The 6,588-nt window shown below is 40.4% G+C and overlaps 1 pseudogene; it reads left to right on the top strand.

Moving 5' to 3' along the window:
• The first annotated feature begins 4,668 nt into the window (after positions 1-4,668).
• On the top strand, positions 4,669-5,796 carry LOC102821374 (annotated as a pseudogene).
• The last annotated feature ends 792 nt before the right edge of the window (positions 5,797-6,588 follow it).

Genomic DNA, 6,588 nt, shown 5'->3' with positions numbered 1-6,588 from the left:
TCGCTTGTTTACTTGGGACTGTTTAAGTAACCCTTTTAAATATTCCTGTCTCCACTCTGAGATCATCTGAGAAAATGGGAAGTACAGCGGGAAGCAAAACCAGGACTAAAACCTTAACTCTTTTATCCAAACCTCACATATAATTTTAACAGCATCTGTCCCATCAATCACATCACCACTTATTAAGGGCCTTCTGGTTTATGCGTTTAGTTGCATTTGAGACCACAAGCATTTTGAAAAGTTTGAAGCCAAACTTGAAAGGAGAAAGGGAAATCTTTTGTTTTGTTTTCATAGAGATTTAGGACAAAGGCATATTTTGTGACACTAAAGTCAATAGCTAGTGTTAAAATAAAAGTTGTTGTGTTTTTTTCCCTTCCCTAGACATTGACATTTGCAATCTGTGTGTGCAGTGCTGTCGGGCATCCACTCTGCGTTAAAATGAACAGTCTCTGTAGAGCAGAACTTTCTGAGGACCACTCGCCTTCTCTTTGTTTAGTAGAACAGGTTGCACGTAGGCACGCTTCAATGTGCAATCCCAGGCTGTGTGTAATCAAATGCATAACCCAGGCTTCTAAAGAAATCAAAACACATACTTTTACTTCTTTTTTAAGCAAGTACCGACTATATTTTTAAAAACCCACAAATTAATATCCTCATTCTGAAGTCATTCTTCTATTGCTGTCCATTTGTTTTTTATATGCAGTAGAACTTCTACTCATCACAATGTATGACATACAGAAAATGCTTACAGTCATCCCTCCTTGCTTACTTCCCCCCACCTGAGTATGTTTGACCCATGAGACAACCACCCTTTGCTCATTTTCCTGGTCCATTCCCCTTCTTATGGCCTTGCACCCTCTTGGTTCTTTTCTTATTCCTCTTTTGCAAAATCATCTTAGTCATCTACCACACTTTGTTATCTGATGCAGAAGTCTGGAGGACAGACAAGCAATACAATGGAAGCTTCCCGGTGGCTGTGATGCCAGTCTGGCCAAAAAACCTTAGCTACCACAGTGTAGTGACTAGACCCTATGGAATCACACATCTGATAACATCAGCTCCCAAAATTGACTTGGCTATGGTGGTGCCATAGAAAACTAGAAACTGATGTTTAGAAGCTAAATTAAACTAAGTTGTGGTGAGAGATGAAAGAGCTGAGAGGACTGGGTACGTCTGTCTTCTGGTCAGTGCATTATCTCTTTGAAGCAGAGTACGGAGAAAGCAAGTCATCATCAGCAGACCATGTAGTAAGCATGGGGTAGAAAAATGACGTCTGGGTTATGCAACTTACCTTCACAATGGGATGTGTATTCTTGGCCTGGATTTGGAAAAGGTGAGTCCTTGGGCCAATGTTTCTTCTCCTATGGGCTAATGCTTATTGTTGTTTTCATTAAAGGCCATTGAGTCAGTTCTGACTCATAGTGACCCTGTATAGGGTTTCCAAGGAGCAACTCGTGAGCTTGAACTACCAACCTTACTGTTCAAACCAACCTTGCAGTCCAGAGCATTAACCCACAGTGCCATACCAGGACTCCATGGGCTAATGCTTAGAACTTGGATATGTGCTGCCAGTGCTTGACTCTCTTTCATCCCTACTTCCTTAGATGCCTCCCATGGTCCCATATCTCACTTGATGTCCCTTCACCTGCTTTAATCTTTGTGAGTGCTCTTTCCCTAAGGTATGGTCATATCTTAACAAATATGAGGACCATTTTATACTCTGAGTTATTAGAAGCAGATTGTGTATAAAAGATCATCAATTCAGTGTATATAACTCTCATCTACAATCTTGTTTCTGTTATCTATAAAAGAAATAGTCCTTGTCAAGGTGCCCTCTTTCTTTGTGTGCTATTCCTCTTATGACATTGTTATGTGCTCAAAGAAGCAAAAAGAGGGGAAAAAACACAAACACACAGAACCACATGATGATGGAGACAGAACTTGGAGTGGTGCATCTAGAAATCAAGGAATAGCAAGGAATGCCAGCCTCCAGCCGAAAGTAGAAAGAGGCACGGAAGGACTCGACCAAAAGTCTCAGAGATTGCATTGGTCCTGATGACACCTTCTGGCCTCCAGAGCAACGAGACAATAAATATCTTTTGTATTAAGCCACCTAGTTTATGGTATTTTATTATGGCAGTTTTAGGAAAATATTGCCTGTATTGATTACATTTTAATAAATGTATAATATACAAAGAAGGCCATGGATAGCCCAGGATGACAGAGTGTCATAAGACAAATATCTGTATGTCCAGTGTGTGTCATAAGGCAAATATCTGCATAGTCCAATGCTGTACTCCTGAAGTCCAGTAAAGAAGGTGATGAAGGTGGGGGATGTGTGACTGATGGAGCATAACTCAAGGAAGTCACTGGAAAATTTAAGCTGACACCCCCTGGGTACACAGGGTTGGCAGGGATGGGCAACTTAGACGTTGCCTACCCAAAATGGGGGACTACAAAGGCAAGAAGTGACTGGCTTACAAGCTTTCAAGAGGGAGCATAGTTCCAGAGGGAGTGGGGAAAGGTAGAATCTCCACTGAGTGGTTTCTAATCTGTTGGGATGGGGCTGATGAAAGGAGATGGAGATAGGACTCTTGTGAATAATTGCTATCAGAACTGACTGTGAGGGTCAGAAATGTAAAGGTAGATGTTTTGTAACAAAAGGAGGGGAGTGGTTGATTTTGCAGTCCAGGAGCAGAGGTCCCTGGGACCATCAAGTGAGAAGAGCAAAGTGTGGGACTCTACCCAGAGAAACAGCGATGCCAGAGATGGAGGCAGAGACAATGACATGGAGAGTTGGAGTGGCTGGGGACTCTGGACTCAGGGAGGGAGAGGGGCTGTGTGCTGATGGAAAGGGGTGGGGGTGGGGGGCAGACTTGCAAGGTATGCCCTTTGGTTGTTTGATGATGCATGGAGGGGATTGCAATCATTGCAATGAAACGAAATACGATAGGATGAATGATGTTCTCCCATGTAAACTATCACATAATTCACAATAAAAACTTAAAAAAATATAAAATTAAGCTGAGACTCCTCAATAAAATCTTTTCAAATGCACAATTTTTCTCCTGATTTCCTAGGTTTGAAACTGAGTCTTCTCTATTACCTTTATCCATTCCAGCACTTTTCAATCTAGTAGGTCATGGCCTACTAGATCCTGAAATCAAGTTAGTACCAGCTTTTAAATAAAAAAGGAGACTAAAAAATAGAAAATATTCATGTTCATCGCACATCGTAAAGAATTTCTTTGTGAAATTTTATTTCAATTATTTATATATGTATGTATTGAATTATAATGTAATTAGAGGTTGCATTAAACATGTGAAAATGTAATTAGAGAATGCACTGAAAAAAGTAGTTGGTGACCAACTTCTTTTTTTTCATTGGTAATGAATCTGCTCTGTACCACTGTTGTTGTTAAGCACCCTTGAGCCGATTCTTACTCATAGTGACCCTTTATAGGATTTCCAAGGAGTAGCTGGTAGATTTGAACTGCCAACTTGTGGTTAGAAGCCTATATTGCTTATTGTACAGGCCACACCAGGACTCCACAACTCACCTGGGTATAATGACATTTATATATAATAGCACTGTGGTCCTGTAGGAGCAGCACTGGACTGAACCACAAGGTCAGCAGTTCAAACCCACCAGGTGCTCCTTGGAAACCCTGTACAGGGTCTCTATGAGTTGGAACCGACTCAACAGTACTTAACAACAACAACATACCTGGTCTCATTTCAAATGGCTGTCCTTTCCAGACTAACAAAACATCTACAAAAATCTGAAAAAATACATTTCTGACACCCACTGCACTGCTCAAAATCCTTCAGGGATTTCTTCTTCATTGTCCCTTGAAGTCAACAGAGGTTCCTCCTCCTACTGTCAAAAAGCTTCTGCAATATTGTGCAAGTCCACTTTCCTAGACTTATCTATTGATATTCGTTCTTCCGGAGCCCTCTTCAGTTTCATACTCCTCTTGTAACACTTCTACTTTTTACAATGCTAATTTATATGCATGTTCTGTTTCAAGCTCCTCAACATCACTCCCTAGAAAGCACCTGGTACCTACTGTCAGTAAAGATTTGTTCTCGTGGGAAATAGAACTTGTGATATGGTCTTGTAATTCTTAATATTCCAAAGTCTGGCTATTTAATTTTGGAAGCAATGACTGGAAGACAAATTAATTTGATTTTCTCAACTATTTATAATTTAAATTACACATAGAAAAACATTCAAAATTTATAGAATAAAGGCTGTATTTACATAGGCATGACAAAATATAGAATTAAAACAAAATTATAGAAAAATGAAAACATTAGAACATTTTATATGAAATAGCATTTGCATGGTTAATTTGCTTCTTTTTAATATATCCTGAGTGACTTTTTCATTTATTTGAAAATTACTTTCATTTTGCCTGCATAGACAACTACCTAATACATGAGGGTGAGTCAAAAATTATCTGCACTCTAGTGTAAAATTTATATCAGTCAACTTTAAAAGGCAAATACATCATTTGTCAACATAATCTCCTTGTTTTTAATGCACTTTGTACATCTGTCAACAAGCTTTTGTATTCCCTTATTTAAAAATGTTTTAGCCTAGCCCCCTGATGGCCTACCAAGTATACCTGCCGGACGCTGACCTGCCCAGCCTTCACAGGAGCTTGTGAACATGGCGAACCAGGTTATCAAGTGCAAGGCTGTAGTTGCCTGGGGACCTGGAAAGCCACTCTCCATAGAGGAAGTAGAGGTAGCACCTCCAAAGGCTCATGAAGTTCGAATTAAGATTATTGCCACAGCAGTTTGCCACACCAATGCCTACACTCTGAGCGGGGCTGATCCAAAGGGGTGTTTTCCAGTGATCTTGGGTCATGAAGGAGCTGGAATTGTAGAGTGTTGATGAAGGAGTTACTAAGCTGAAAGCTGGTGATACTGTCATTCTACTTTACATCCCACAGTGTGGAGAAGGCAAATTTTGTCTAAACCCTAAAACAAACCTTTGCCAGAAGATAAGAGTCACTCAAGGGAAAGGATTAATGCTGGATGGTACCAGCAGATTTACTTGCAAAGGAAAGACTATTTTACATTACATGGGAAACAGCACTGTTTCTGAATATACAGTTGTGGCAGATATCTCTGTTGCTAAAATAGATCCCTCAGCACCCCTGGATAAAGTGTGCCTGCTGGGTTGTGGCATTTCAACCGGTTATGGTGCTGCCATAAACACTGCCAAGGTGGAGCCTGGCTCTACTTGTGCCATCTTTGGCCTAGGAGGAGTTGGATTGGCGACTATCATGGGCTGTAAAGTAGCTGGTGCATCCCGGATCATTGGTATCGACATCAATAAGGATAAATTTGCAAAGGCCAGAGTTTGGAGTTTCTGACTGTATTAACCCACAGAACTTCAGTAAACCCATTCAGGAGGTGCTTGTTGAGATGACAGATGGAGGGGTGGACTACTCCTTTGAGTGCACAGGTCATGTGAAGGTCATGAGAGCAGCACCGGAAGCATGCCACAAAGGCTAGGGTGTCAGTGTGGTGGTTGGAGTAGCTGCTTCGGGTGAAGAAATCTCTACTCCTCCATTCCAGCTGGTAACAGGCCGCACATGGAAAAGCACTGCCTTTAGGAGGATGGAAGAGTGTACAAAGTGTCCCAAAGCTCGTGTCTGAATATATGTCTAAAAAGATAAGAGTTGATGAATTTGTGACTCACGGAGTGTTTTTCAACCAAATTAATGATGCCTTTGACCTAATGCATGCAGGAAAAAGTATTTGAACTGTTGTAAAGATTTAAACTCAAAAAGAAAATGTGTTCATCCTTGTACCTAAGCCTTTGAGGTCCGATGGGAACTGCCAGACTGGCAGGGAGGTGCACTTCCAAGTTCACAACCTCTTAGACTTTAAGTAACGACTCTAGGGATTAATGTTTTCCATGTAATTCTTGAATCTCTGTAATCAAGGACAAGACTAATATAGTCTTAAATCCATTTTCTGAGTGCTTCCATCATATAAATAATTGCTAGATCTTTAAAGAATATTTGACATAATAAAAACAATTTTTGCATCTGTGTGGGGAAAAAAAATGTTTTAGCCTGAGCTGCAAGCCATGAATGCACTGCTGTCTTCACTTCTTCATCAGAGGTGAATCTTCATCCTCAAAGGGCTGCTTTCAGGGGACCAAACAGGTGCAATTCCAATGGATACAGAAGATGCTTTAACATCTCAAAAGCAAATGTTTTGCAGAGTGTCAATAGTGTTTGCAGAGGTGTGTGGATGTGCATTGTCATCCAAAATCACAAAGTCCTTGGATAGCAGGTATCTGCCTTTAATTCAAAATTTAGGCTTCAGCTCTTCAATGAGCATCTCACTGTAACAAATACTGTTGATTGTTGAACCTCTATCCTGATATTGCTCCAATACAGTCTCTTGTGAATTCCAGAAAACTGTAAGCATTAATTTTCCAGCTTTTGAACTTTTTCTTGGTGAGCAATTGAGGACGTTTCTATTCTATAGTCTGAGGTTTATTCTCAGGCTAGTAGTGATGAATCCATGTCTTGTCACCTGTAATGATTTTTTTAAAAGAAAC

This window comes from Chrysochloris asiatica, unplaced genomic scaffold (genome assembly GCF_000296735.1).
Source record: "Chrysochloris asiatica unplaced genomic scaffold, ChrAsi1.0 scaffold00032, whole genome shotgun sequence".
In the NCBI taxonomy this organism is placed as follows: Eukaryota; Metazoa; Chordata; class Mammalia; order Afrosoricida; family Chrysochloridae; genus Chrysochloris; species Chrysochloris asiatica.
This window is presented reverse-complemented; position numbering and strand designations above follow the sequence as displayed.